Raw genomic sequence first — 14,759 nt, 5'->3', positions numbered from 1 at the left:
TTTGAGGTGCCAGTAAAATAAAAGACTTGTAGCATCAGCATTAGAGATGCACATCATCCCACGTATTCATCACGCACCACAAGTTCTATCGTGTGCCCTCTCGCCAACCAGCACCTCATTTTGCTATTTACCACCAGCGCAATAGAAGTGCTATCCATAACACAACTGGTCTAAAACACCATTGCTCAACACAAAAGCTGAATGCCTAGACTAAGAACAATTGGAGTAGACACTCGCACACCCGTTGTGCAGGTATATAGCTTTGCTCGGTGCACAGTGAATGGAGGATACGGTGGCCTCCTAGTAACGTCTTGTATCTGCAGGGCAAGCCCTAGCAAAGGTTTTTACTGCGGTGGCACCACGGCAGTAAAAACCTTTGCAAGGGCTTGCCCTGCAGATACAAGTCTCGTGTGCTAGTGTGGTTTTTTGATTTAGACTAAGAACAAACCTACATACAAGTTTTTACTGCTACATTGCACTGCTCACCCAGTGCCAAATCCTATATAAAAAAATCAAAGATCACTACTATACAGAAAAAAAACTGTCATTGTTTGCCTTGTCAAACTTTTTTTTTTATTAACAACATCTATACCTAGTTATAAGCGAAGTAGGGACCTGCCAAAATGTTAGATCTCAATAGGGGGGCTTGAATCTGAAAAACCACTCCACAAAAAAAAAAAAAAAAAAAAGAAAAGTATCACTCTGCCAGCACACCTAAACAGCTACTGCTAGCATGTGCATAAAAACCTAGAGCATGCCAAGTTTACTATACAGATTTACTAAATCCTTTTACCACCAACAAACCCAGAGAGCCCTAACCTACCAACACAACACAGAATTCAAGCCCTCTCGTAGTGTACCACAGTGTGGTACACCTCAAAACAGGGTTGGAAACACAAAGCAGGCTTGCTAGGACACTTGGGACAAAAATACCGCACATCTTTTCTAACACCCCTGGAACGGCAAACCTTACAAGCTCTCTGGGCATATCTTTTATTAGGAGTTGGTGGAATTTGGGCAATGAAATGCTTACCCACCATTCGGGCAACATTGTCATTGCCAGGCATTTCTGGAACCTCCTGTACATCACCAAACAAAAGGGCAGGGAGCAGCTGCAGCAGATAATTGTAAAAACTCAATTTTGGGCCTGGTACTGCCGTTTTGTAAACGACATAAGAATTATAAAGGGCCATTTGGATCATATAAATTGCGGCTTTTTTGTACCAGGCCCTGGTTTTTCTGGTGGCGTCGTAATAAGTTTGGATTTGGTCGGTTTTATCGACGCCACCCATATGCTTACTATATTCTTTACAACAGAGTGGCTTTGATTTTGCGGGCCTATCACCACTTCTGTGTTGGACAACTACACTCTCATTGTGGATAGTAGTAAGCATAAAAACATTTTTGGTGTCTGCAAATTTTAATGCCAGGAGCTCATCGCTTCTTAGAGCATGTACTTCTCCACGTTTCAATTTCTTATCCACCAGTTCCTTGGGCAGTCCTCTGCGGTTACGCCTAACAGTGCCACAAGCTGGGGTGTCCAACCAGTAAAGGGTTCTGAATAAGGGGATGCTTGTGTAAAAGTTATCCACGTATAAGTGGTAACCTTGGCCCAACAGTGGAGTAATGAGCTCCCAGACAATTTTACCACTGACAGTCAAGTCAAGGGGACAGCCGGGGGGGGTCCAAATTAGTGTCCTTTCCCTCGTAGATCATGAAAAAACTAGTATAGCCCGAGCTGCTTTCACAGAGTTTGTAAAATTTCATCCCATATCGAGCACGCTTACTAGGGATGTATTGGCGAAATTTTAGGCGCCCTTTGAAGAGCAAAAGGGACTCGTCCACACATATATTTTGGGAGGGGGAGTAGACCTCTGTGAAGCGCTGAGACAGGCTATCTATAAGGGGCCTCAATTTGTAAAGCCTGTCGTAACCGGGCTCATTAGGGGGAACAGCCGCTGCATTGTCGTTAAAATGAAGAAACCGCAGTAAAATTTGATAACGGTTTCTTGGCATAACGGCTGAAAAAAGAGGGATGGAAAGGACTGTAGTGGTATCCCAGTATGAAGCTAAGGTGTTGCGTTCTACGAGTCCCATTGCCAATGTGAGCGCCAGGAATCTTTTGATTTCATTTACAGTATAGGGTGGCTGGCAAGATACTGCTCAGCGTATAAATTTGTGTAATGGACCATGTCCTGTAGGATGGCCTCTGTGATAAAAAGATTGAAGAAATCTAGGATTTCAAAGTTAGTGGTGTCCACCTTGACGCCCGTGACTGCAGTGAATGGGGGAATTTCAGGGGCATAATTACAGGGAGGCCCCCACACAGGCGCTCCAACTGCTGCATCACCACTACCCTCACCCTCTTCTACCTCCATGGGTGCATCTGGCACACTGCCACCAGCCTCTCCCTCTTCCTCTACTTCTTCAGCAGTAAGTGTGCCGCCACTACTAGCCTCTGCGCTAATAGTGCTGCTATCACCAACCTCTGATTCATCAGTAGAGTCATCAGATGGGACATACTCCGAATCAGAATTGCTAAATTCCTCTGAGCTGGAGTCCTCACAATACCTAGCCGCTTCTGCAGCGGTATAAAACCGTTTGGCCATTGTGCCAGAAAAATACAGACCACTGCAAAACTAGTAACAACTGCAAAGCAAGAAGCTCCTAAATCCAATCCAGCAAGATTTGACCAACTGCTAATACAAACAACCAGAGGGAAAAAAAAAAGGCAGCAAGATCTGACCAACAGTTAACCACTGCTAAAACAAACCAGAAGAAAAAGGAAAAAAAAGAAGGCAGCAAGATCTGACCAACAGTTAACCACTGCTAAAATAAACAACAAGAATAAAAAAAAAAAAAGAAGGCAGCAAGATCTGACCAACAGTTAACCCCTGCTAATACAAACACCAAGAAGAAGAAAAAAAAGAAGGCAGCAAGATTTGACCAACAGTTAACCCCTGCTAATACAAACAATCAGAAGAAGAAAAAAAACTAGAACTTGAACTCCTTCCAGAAATCTACAGAATAGATTACAGACAAGACACTGCACGTGCCCAAAATCGAAAAGAACCTTTTGGGGGCACTAAACAAGCAAACAGGGCAAAGGAACAGTCTGGAATAAAATCACCCAAAGCACTAAAACCAACAGCTATTGGAATGAAATCGGGGGCCAGAAACCTAAACCAACCAGCGTCACTGCAAACACAACTTTTTTTGGGGCACTAAACAAGTAGCAAAGGGCAATGCAAATGAAAAACAGAATAAAACAACAAAATGTAATAAAAATCAGCTAAAGCACAAAAACAACAGCTATTGGAATGAAATCGGGGGCCAGAAACCTAGACCAACCAGCGTCACTGCAAAGGCAAACTTTTTTGGGGGCACTAAACAAGCAGCAAAGGGCAAAGCAGAATAAAACAACAAAATAAAATAAAAATCAGCTAAGACAATAAAAATAACAGCTATTGGAATGAAATTGGTGGTTAGAAACCTTGATCCACCAACGTCACTGTAAAGGCACCAAACAGCAAATAAAAGTGAAAATGCAATATAATAGATATAAAACACAAAGCAACAATGAAAATGGTAAAAAACTGCAAAAATACAATAAAATAAAGCAGATAATTATAGAACAAGAGTAGAAATAAAGTTTTAGCAAAAAAAAAACCAACTACTAAAGAAAGCAAAGAAAGAAAGAAAAGAAGTATAGGGGAAAGAAAAAGTGTAGAAGTGTGAGTGTGTGTGTGAGTGTGAGTGTGTGCTTGGCAAAGATGCCTGTAAGTGTGTGAGTGTACAAAAGTGTGCTAAATGATAAAGACAGAAGAAAAAAATATTCAAAAAAAAAAAAAAAAAATTTAGAGAGATTAGAAGGAAACAAGTAAAATAAAAGGTGTAAGGGTGTTGTAGTTCAGCTCACTGAATCCAAGGCAGGCAATCAAGGCGACCAAACCAGCAGGAGAACCACAGGAAGGCAGCAGGAGGGCTCCAACAGACACAAGTGCGCAGTAGGAGTGAAAGGGGAGGCGTCAGGAGGGCTGGATTTATTTGGGCAGCAGGAGCGCGTCACAGCCATGCGCCCTGCGTGCGCCCTGCGCTCCTATTGGTTCCAGCGACGATCGGTGGGGAGACCGGTGAGTATGACCGGTTTTGCTCGTTGCCTAGGGGGTTCTGCCAGCATCTAACGTGCGCTTGCGGTTTTAAATGCAACCGCTGCGCACTGGAACCCGGAAGTGCTGGAGATCGTAGAATCTACGATCTGTGGCACTTTGGTCCTTTGATCCACAGAACGTAGATTCTACGATCTGTGGCACTTAAAGGGTTAATAAATCAGCCCCATGGAGTAACTCCTAGAGGCCTTTTTACTCATTTTTCCTAAAAACTGTGACAATATTCTTGCCCATGTTTTTCTCGGGAAAAAAGATGCATGCCAGTTGGAATCATATACATATGTGTATATATTTATATATATATATATGTATATATATATATATATATATATATATATATATATATATATATATATATATATATATATATATAAAACAGTGCACGAAAGCACTCACAGCAGCCGCCATAAAGCATATATCAGAAAATCTTTATTTGTGCATGGTGTATCAACGCGTTTCAACGCTGCCGTCAGGATTCAGGTGAGCCGAAAATGCGGCTGCTGTGAGTGCTTTCGTGGACTGTTATATTCAAATTAAGGTTAGCACCCGGCAAATTGCTACATGATTGGTGAGTGCCGATAAATTCTATGTATATATATATATATATATAGATATAGATATAGATATATATATATAAGCTCCAAGGGATGTCGGCACTCACAAAACTAAGTAGTATAAACGCCTGGGTGCACAATCAGCGTAGGTTCAGTACAAACACAGAAGAGGGATCAGCACTCACGCGTATTTTGCGGCAGAAAATTCAAACTTTTAGCTTGGAAAAAAATGTAAACTAAATTAGAACAGCTGCACAAATGTATAGCCTTCATGCTGTTGTGCATCTCTCGTGTTTCAGAAAACAGAATGAAACTGTGGCAATGCACAAAGGAATTTCACCCTGAAGACATGAAGCCACCATTTAAATGCTGTTATTTCAGTAACTCACGTGTATATTTAAGGCAGTGTGTACGTTACCTGACTTTCAGGCCGGGCAATCGATACCCATTTAGAATCTTTTAGGCAGATAGAATATCAATGAATGTGTCTCAGTTAAATCCAGGGCGAGCAGAGAACAATTTATTTATTCATTCGCTGGGACAGAAATAGGTCAGTAGTATTCAGGATCTTGCTAATGGATGGAGAAGGTGACGTACACATGAAGTTGCTCCTCAGTCTCACTGTGGTCAGTGTCAGATTAGCGTCAGACATCTTTATACGTCTCCTAAAGGTATTCTGACATTCACCTGAGAAGTAAATGAAAGTGAAGCAGGGGGGCAGTGTTCTGTATGAGAGGAGTTTGTATATTTTTGGGTTCAGGCCCCTTTAAAGGAAAACTATACCCCTCAAACAATGTAGGCCTCGATAAAGATATATTGCATAAAACAGCTCATATGTAAAACCCTGCTTCATGTAAATAAACCATTTTCATAATAATATACTTTTCTAGTAGTATGTGCCATTGGGTAATCATTAATTAGAAAATTGCCATTTTAAAAAATAAGGGCCACCCCCTGAGATCGTATGATTCACTGTGCGCACAAACATACCAACAAACTATACATGTAAGGTCACATGAGCCAATTAACAGACAGAGTTGTGTCTTTTGCTTCCAAATTTCTTCCTATTACAGTTAGAGCTGCAGTATTTCTGGTCAGGTGATCTCTGAGGCAGCACACAGACCATCACGAAATGGGGGTTCAAGGTAAGAGATGTAAAAGGGCAATATATACTTTTTTTTAAACTTAAACACTTAATTATATATATCGGTATGATAAGATTCTTTAATACGCCACTTAATTTGATATAAACTATCTGTTGCTCAAGTATTCATTTTGGGGGTATAGTTTTCCTTTAAGAGACAAAATTTGTTTAAGATTCCCCTTATACCTTATAATGAGATTGCATGAAATAATAATAATATCTGTCAATCTTAACTGTTCGGTTTGCTTTTGGTAAAGGTGTTCTTGCTGAGGCAAGCTTTTGGGAAACTGGGATATTACTGCTGGCCAGGATTATCAGGTGGGTTCCCCAGAGGATACAAGGGTAGGGAATTCCAACAATCAGGCTGTTTGGATTTCACAACATAAATTAGGGTTGATGGTGCCAGTGAGCCAGAGGCAGGAGGCCTTTAATAGGAGGAAGACCTGCAAGTTCTATATAGAGGACTAGCTCATGTATATACTTTTTCAAGGAGTGAAGGCTTTAGGATTAGGGTAGTTAGTTGATTACCCAGAAGCTCAGATATAGAAAACAGAAAGGGTCAGTACCCTAGGCATCACCCACCAGAGTAGAGAACCAATCAGAAAGACTCACGAATAGGGGAAACTACAGTGAGGACCTAGTACTCTGGGGCTGGATACACTATGAGTACTACTACTATAACTAATACCTTGCCAATGCCTGTATCTTCAGTATCAGTCCATATTGATCACTATGTCTCTATCACTATCTCTCTCTGTCTATCCCCAGCTTATAATCAATGGCAGTCACACCCTCAGAAGTTGGTAGTTGCCCTACATTTCACATTCACAGACATCTGGGGGCCAGGGCACACATTTTATATTCATTTTTTTTAAAAAAAAAAAAATTAGGGACACGGCAACAGTCCTGGAATTGAAAGGAAGGTTACGCTTAATTTTGTCTGGAGTCAGTCCTGCCAACATTCCATTCCATGTTCACCATTCTAATATTCGGTAACTGAATGAGCGACAAATGACTCATGCAACAGGCGCACAAGATTTAATCTGACAAGCAAATGACTCTGTACAGCTGTTGTCTTATATACTGGCCTGTGCCCCCCCCCCCCACTGCAGTTAAATAATAATAGTAAGTATAGACATCCTTTGGCTGCCAAGCTGAGTCTGAGAGAGACAATTACTCATCAATTATGGATTCAGTAAGAAATAAAAGAAATATGGCCTTGTTGCTGAATAATATATACATACATATATAATTTAAAAAAAATAAATATTTATATATATATATATATAGAGAGAGTTTTAAATGACATATGAAACAATGGTTATTTGAACTTCTCCTGAGCCACAGAGACAGAGCTCTTAATTCTCTCCTTCAATGGAAGGCCAAACTGGCTTATGGGGTTAGCTTCTGGTGTGGGGTGTCTGTCTTAGGGAAGTGGCCCTGGAGAACTAAACCATATGATAAATTAAAATAATTCCTGGTCATTAAAGGATAGTTACAAGTTCAGCCTACAGGTCATTGGCCTATGCTGGATCATGCAGGTTAGAGAGACACTTAGTTTGCTTTTTGCTCATATACATATACAAAAGGACTCATGATCCCAACACTGAATCTGATTCTGGGTTGCTAAGGTTCCTGACCCAATTAACCATATGGCGTGTTATCAGTTTCGGACTGCGACACCAGGGGCCCACCAAAAAACCTTAGACCAGAGGCCCACCAAAAAACTTCAAACTAGGGGGCCACCCTCAGTACTATTTTCTTCCTCTCCTCACTCAACCTCTATTCTCCTAGTCTCTTTTCTTTACATACTATAATCTATTATTCCATCTATTAAGCCTTTTTTTCTCATAGAAATAAGGAATGACCACAAAATAGGCCAAATGTTTAGCAGCATGAGGCCCACTGACACCTGGGCCCACCGGGAGTTTTCCTGGTATCCCTGTGGGCCAGTCCGACACTGCGTGTTATATTCCAGGTAGAAAGGTTTACTTTCCCCAAATGAAGAAAAAAATATTTTGATTTTGGGTTCATGCAGAAACATGGGGCAGATTTGCTAAAAGGGCGAAGTGACTAACGCTGGCAAAAATTCGCCATTCAGGCACTTCGCTGATTTACTAATGGGTGCAGGCGTAACTTCGCTAGGGAAAGAGACAGACTCTAGCGATCATTCACACTCTATCGCCAGGTGAATGGACGTAACTCTGCAAATTCACTAAGATGCAGATTTTACTGAACGTTACCTCTTTTGCCAGACTTGCCTTCTCCACCTCAGACCAGGCGAAGTGCAATGGAGTGCATAGGTCTTCCTCAATTTTTAGTGGAAACATTTTCTAAGTCTCAAAAAATGCTGGCGTCTTTTCCGGGTTCTCCGCTAAATTTTGTAACATGAAACATTAACTATACAGTGGGCTCATGTGTAGGGCATTATAACGACTCTATTGTCTTTATTAAGGTTCCCTGGACTTGTGTAATGTAATGTGTTTGCTGCAACATATACGTCCATTTAACTTTATCATTTCCCGCCGTATGCAAATTAGGCAACGCTAGTGCATCTTCACTTTAATTGCCGAAGTAACGCTTGTTAATTTAGCATCGTTCATTGCCCTGGACGCAACTTCGCATTTCAGAGTGAATTAGCGTCCCAGCGAATTTACTCCTGTTGCCTGCAAAGCCGTCGCTGGCGAATTTTCTCCAGTTAGGGACTTTTCGGAGTCAAATTAATTTGCTGCATTAATGTCTCGTTAAGCCACTGCCCGATATACAGAGCCATCGTGGTTTTTTAATAGAAGTTTCACTTTGTGAGCATGAGTAGTATTGGATAATAAAGTAACTCAATTAGCAGGCTACGCACGTCATTCTTAATGAACCGATTTACATAATATTATGTTGGCAGATAATTCTGGTAACAAAGTTAATCGAATTCATTTGTGTGCGTATCTGGCTAATCCTTCCTTGTGCGGCAGCATTTGACGATAGCTAATAACAGCTCTTTTAAAACTAAAGGATGAAGCCTGGTCTTATGATTCATAATCCAGACACTTTTAGGCACAGGGAATATCCAGAAGAATCTAAGTTTGCAGGCATATAATTGAATACAACCCAGTGCTTTTTTTTGATGGCTTAGTTTATTTCTGCTTCATTTTATGTCTTATTTTCATCATTACTAGCCTTTACCTTCTGAGTGTACATGTAATTTCTTGGTAATTATTGCCAATCTCAGATACAGGTATGGGATTCGTTATCTGGAAACCCGTTATCCAGAAAGCTGCGAATTATGAAAAAAACTGTCTCCCATAGACTCCATTTTGTCCAAATTTTCCAACTTAAACTGATTTCCGTTTTCTCTGTAATAATAAAGCAGTACCTTGTACTTGATCCCAACTAAGATATAATTAATCCTTATTGGAAGCAAAACCAGCCTGTTGGGTTTATTTAATGTTTACATGATTTTCTAGTAGATTTAAGGTGTGAAGATCCAAATTACAGAAAGAACTGTTATCCAGAAAACCCCCAGGTACTGTGCATTCTGGATAACAGGTCCCATACCTGTATAGAAAGAAAAAACCTCCTCCAGCGGTCCCAGTTTAGGTTGTACAGTCTTGAATCATCTTAAGAAATTATTTCAGATCCTATTTTTTGATGTTAGTCAAGTAAAATAAACTTCACTTAGACTACAAAAACTGCTTTCAGTTAACATTTACAAATAACACGAGATGCACCGAATCCACTATTTTGGATTTGGCCGAAACCCTGTATACTTTGCGAAGGATTTGGCCGTATAGCGAACCGAATTAGGGGTGGGAAGGGGAAAACAATGTTTACTTCCTTCTTCTGTGACAAAAAGTCACACAATTTCCCTCCCCCCCCCCCCAATCTGCATACGCAAATTTGGATTCTGATCGGCCAGGCAAAAGGGTTCGGTAGAATCCGAATCCTGCTGAAAAAGCCAGAATCCTGGCTGAATCCCGAACCGAATCCTGGATTCGGTGCATCCCAAAATAACACTGAACATTAGTGATTATTGTATCCTGGAAAGTTGCTTAGACCACATTTTCTTCCACTATACAAAAAACCCTTCTAAATTAGCCATTTATTCTACAGCAGTGTCAGACTGGAATGCCAGTAGCTCACCAGAAAACTTTAGACTGTGGGGCCACTTTCCAGACTATTATTCCTCCTCTTCTAACTCAACTTTTTTTTTCTCCTAGTCTTTTATATCTACTTACTATACTCTATTTTTCCATTATTAACCCTCTTTTTTCCCATAAAGAAATAGGGAATGACCATGATATAGGCCAAATGGTTAGAAGCAAGAGGCCCACCGGTATCACAGTGGGCCAGTCCGACACTGTTCTACAGGAATTTTTACTATGGGATAATCATGATAGTAACTAGTATTGGGCGAATTTATTCGCCAGCCGCAAATTCCCGCGATTCGCGAAAATTCGCCAGCGTCAACAAAAAAAATGGACGCTGGCCGTTTTGCCAATTTTGCACAAAATTCACTAATTTTTTTTGCCAAACGCCCCTAATTCGCCCATCACTAATAGTAACTATGATACCAGTCATGCATGGCTAGATAGCAATTAGTTCTGATAGTAGGGTAGCCCTCGCTTCACTTTTGCAAACAAATCATTATACAGGTATCGGATCCATTATCTGGAAACGCGTTATCCAAAAAAGGTCCAAATGATGGGAAGGCTGTCTCCCATAGACTCCATTTTCTCCAAATAATCCAAATTTTTAAAAATGATTTTCTTTTTCTCTGTAATAATAAAACAGTAGCTTGTACTTGATCCTTGAACTAAGATATAATTAATCCTTATTGGAAGCAAACCCAGCCTATTGGGTTTATTTAATTTTTAAACTATTATCTTAGTAGAATTAAAGGTATGCAGATCCAAATTACTGAAAGACCCTGTATTATTATATGATTATTAAAGAAATGTTTATATTCCTCAGCATTCTACATTGAGATCCCAGCGGCACCCGCAGCAATGCTGAGCAATGTTCTAGGCCTATGGGAAGACTGATTTATAAATCTTTACAGAAAACAAATGTATATTTCCTATAAACAAAGAATGATTAAATGTATGTTTAGTTGGCTACCTAAAAACATTAGCTTGTCAGTAGCGTGGGTGCTTCTGCCGTAGGAAATTATACAGACCTAATTATAGATTTTTGATGCCTTTAAGTAAAGTAAAAAGTAGAACAGACCACACACTGGGCGCAGAATATACTCGCTGTTGTGGCCACTGCTGATTTGCAGTATTTACACTACAGAATTACAGGGGTTTTCCTTGGTGTGGATCTTCACTCGGCAGTATTTATATTCCCATACCGTGTAAATAAATGGAATGGAAACTGCAATAAAGAAGGGGTCCACTCCTCGTTCTATGTGTTACGTGCAGATTGTGCTACAGCGCCGAGCCACAACATCAGCACATATAACCCGCCTGGGGATTCCCACATTGACTTCAATTACAGATCCCACATGGCAAGTAGACAATTACACTAATTACAGCTTGAGCCCTGTAAGTGCTATACACTCTGCTGCTTATTGGATTCACAGTATGATACTAGTGATGGGCGAATAAATTCGCCAGGTGCGAATTCGCAGTAAATTTCCGTGTTTTGCCGTCGCCAAATAAATTTGTGAAACTGAGGAGAAAATTCACCAGCATCAAAAAAATTTGGACGTGCGAAGGAATAGTTGCTCGCGTCAAAACTGTTGCGTGTCAGCATTATTCGGATGCCCAGTGACTAATGCGGGAGTCAAAATTGACGCAGCGCCAAATTGTTTCACAAATTTTTCACTGTTTTGCAAATTTCACGGGAAATTTGTGAATTTTTCAGGGAAGCAAAACAGGACAAATTCGCACATCACTGTATGATACTATAACAGCCACTCCCACCATCGGCACAATAAAAGTCTGAAAACAGTAAAACATTGGGATTGATAAAATGTATGTTCCTACAATGTCCATTGCTGGAGTACATAATGGGCTTAGATGTGGAACGGGCCCATGAGTGTTAATGTAAGTTGCCATAGTGTTTGCGTCGGCTATTGAGTAATAGTGAGTGACGTCTCTTTCTGAAGAGTGAGCAGCAAGAAGAGGCTTCTGATGATGAGCTGATGAACTAGTTCCTCTTACAACAAAATATACAGGCATAGGATGCGTTATCCGGAAACCTATCTAGAAAGCTCCAAATTACAGAAAGATTGTCTTCCATAGACTGATTTTTTTCCAAATAATCCAAAATTTTAAAAATGATTTCCCTTTTCTCTGTAATAATAAAACAGTAGCTTGTACTTGATCCCAACTAAGATATAATGAATCCTTATTGGAAGCAAAACCAGCCTATTGGGTTTATTTAACGTTTACAAGATTTTCTAGTAGATTTTAGGTATGAACATCCAAATAACAGAAAGATCCATTATCTGGAAAACCCCAGGACCTGAGCATTTTTGGATAACAGATCCCATACCTGTACATATAGGGGCAGATTTATCAAGGGTCGAATTTCAATTCAAAAAGACCAACTGAAATTAAATCAAAGTTTTTTTTGGCCCGAATAGATCCATTTTCTAATCATACGATTTTTCAAAGTCCACGAGTTGACTCCAGATAGGTTATAGGAGGTCCCCCATAGGCTAAAACAGCAATTCGGCAGGTTTTAGATGGCGAATGGGCGAAGTTGAATTTTTAAAGAGACAATACATGATAAATTTCGATATTCGAATTTTCGATTTTTTTTCAAATTCAAAACGAATTTGGACTATTCCCTAGTCGAAGTACACAAAAATTAGCTCGAAATTAGATTTTTTTTTTTAATTCGAATTTTCACATCGATCTTTGATAAATCTGCCCCATAATGTTTTTATAGTAGTGCATTCATGATGATATAGATAACTATCCCCAGCGCTAACTGATAAGGATTCTGCTTTCTGCCTAAAATGCTGAGCGGCTTCTGCAGCTGCCGATAGGTTTAAGCCTAAAAGGGCAAAGCTGCTTATCCAAGGCTGCTTTATTCTGAGGCCGGAGCAATTAACATTTCATTATTTATCATTTTATCCTCATAACAACTGCTCTTGAGTTGGCTCATACCATAAAGCTCTTTGGTTTCATTACACTGATTAACGCTTTCCTGTACCTTTCTCATTTTCAGCCCCTTAGGTTCCCACTAGTATACATTAATATACACTGCTCACTGCACAATTGCCTTGGGTCCTACCCCTCACACTAACTTCCTTGAAGGGGCCACAGTTGCCCTTGTTAACTAATCTACCTGCCTCTATTCAGCCCCTAGCTGGCCTAGCCAAGACCTCCTTTCTGCACCTGGGCAAAGAAAGTACCTGCTGCAAAAGATCTGCTGTTACTGGGCAGAAAATTCCAATCAAAACGCACTTACTCGTTGGTTTGCTTCTAGATTTGTGTGCACGTCATAGAGCCGGTTCACAAAGGCTTCTCCATAGTATATACAGTACATAATAATAACAATGCCCAAACTTATTTTTACTTCCTTACAGGCCTATTGAGACCCATCCGAAAGTGACTGCAACAGGCTAATTCAGTCCTTGCCCAATGGAGTTTCAAACTCGCCTGATAGACATCTGGACATCTTTTGGACAGAAATCAGCCAGGAAGGCTGTCAGTTTGGCCCAATATGTTACTGAGTTGGTAGCCCATATAGGAGCAGCTTTAGATGTTTTTCCTGATCAACATGTGTGGAGATTGGAAAGGGAACAATGGAAAGATTTTCCCTGTGGATACACAACTCATGGAAACTTTTAGTCAGGTCACTCGCCCATAATGTCATAGTAAAGCAGCAAAGTAAAGCAGGTTGGCCAACATCTCTCTTGTGCACTTGGGGGCATATTTACTTGAGGGCGAAAATTCAGACAATGCTAATTCACTGGAATTTGTTTAGTCGTGGGTGCTGAACGCTGGCAACGTTTCGCTAGTGTTACTTCACCGGTGCAAGCAATTGAAAGCGATGATGTGCTATTGTTTATTTCTGCCTAGCGCAAAGTCGCTAGAGGTCTTGACCTCAGGTTAATTTGCATACAGCGGGAAATTTAAAGTTGAATGGACGTATATATTGCTGCAAATATTCATCCATTCAACTTTAAATTTCCCGCCGTATGCAAATTAACCTGAGAAAATAGAGTTGTTATAATGCCCTACACATGAGCCCAGTGTATAGTTTATGTGTTATATGTTAGAAAATGTATGGGGGAACCCGGTTACCCCAAAAAAAATTTAAGGACTTTTGCAGGCTATCACTCTGAAAAAAGGAAAAGACGCCAGCGTTTTTTGGACTTAGAAGCTTTTTCCACTAAAAAATATAATGTAAGTAATAGAAGATTGAGGAAGATCTATGCTCTCCAGTGCACTTCACCTGGTCTGAGCTGGCGAAGGCAAGTCGCTAGAAAATTGACGATAGCGTTAGCCACTTCGCACTTGAGTAAATCTGCCTCATGGTCTGTACATCACCCTCATGATGATTGTTGGGGGCAATACAGTGATCCCACACTCCATGTTTGATAATGTAGTTGGATCACACAGAAGCAGGAAATGTATATCATATTGTAAATCGAATGTCTAGAGCATGTGCAACCTATAGTTGAATTACAATTCCCAGTACAGGGGTGGGATGCTGGAATTTGAAGTTCAAAAGTATATGGAGTGCTGGTGACTGAACATCGCTCTTTTGTAAAACAATGCTTGTCAGGGAGTACGGGCGGGTACCATATTTAGGGGCAATTTTGGGTCCCCCAGCAAAAATACTTGGTAGGACAGAAAGTACCTTGACTTACCTTGAAAATATCCCATCACAAAATACGTAATAAAACAGTAGATAATAATGCCTATACATTTACACCAG

The sequence above is a fragment of the Xenopus laevis genome, chromosome 6L, assembly GCF_017654675.1.
Source record: "Xenopus laevis strain J_2021 chromosome 6L, Xenopus_laevis_v10.1, whole genome shotgun sequence".
In the NCBI taxonomy this organism is placed as follows: Eukaryota; Metazoa; Chordata; class Amphibia; order Anura; family Pipidae; genus Xenopus; species Xenopus laevis.
This window is presented reverse-complemented; position numbering follows the sequence as displayed.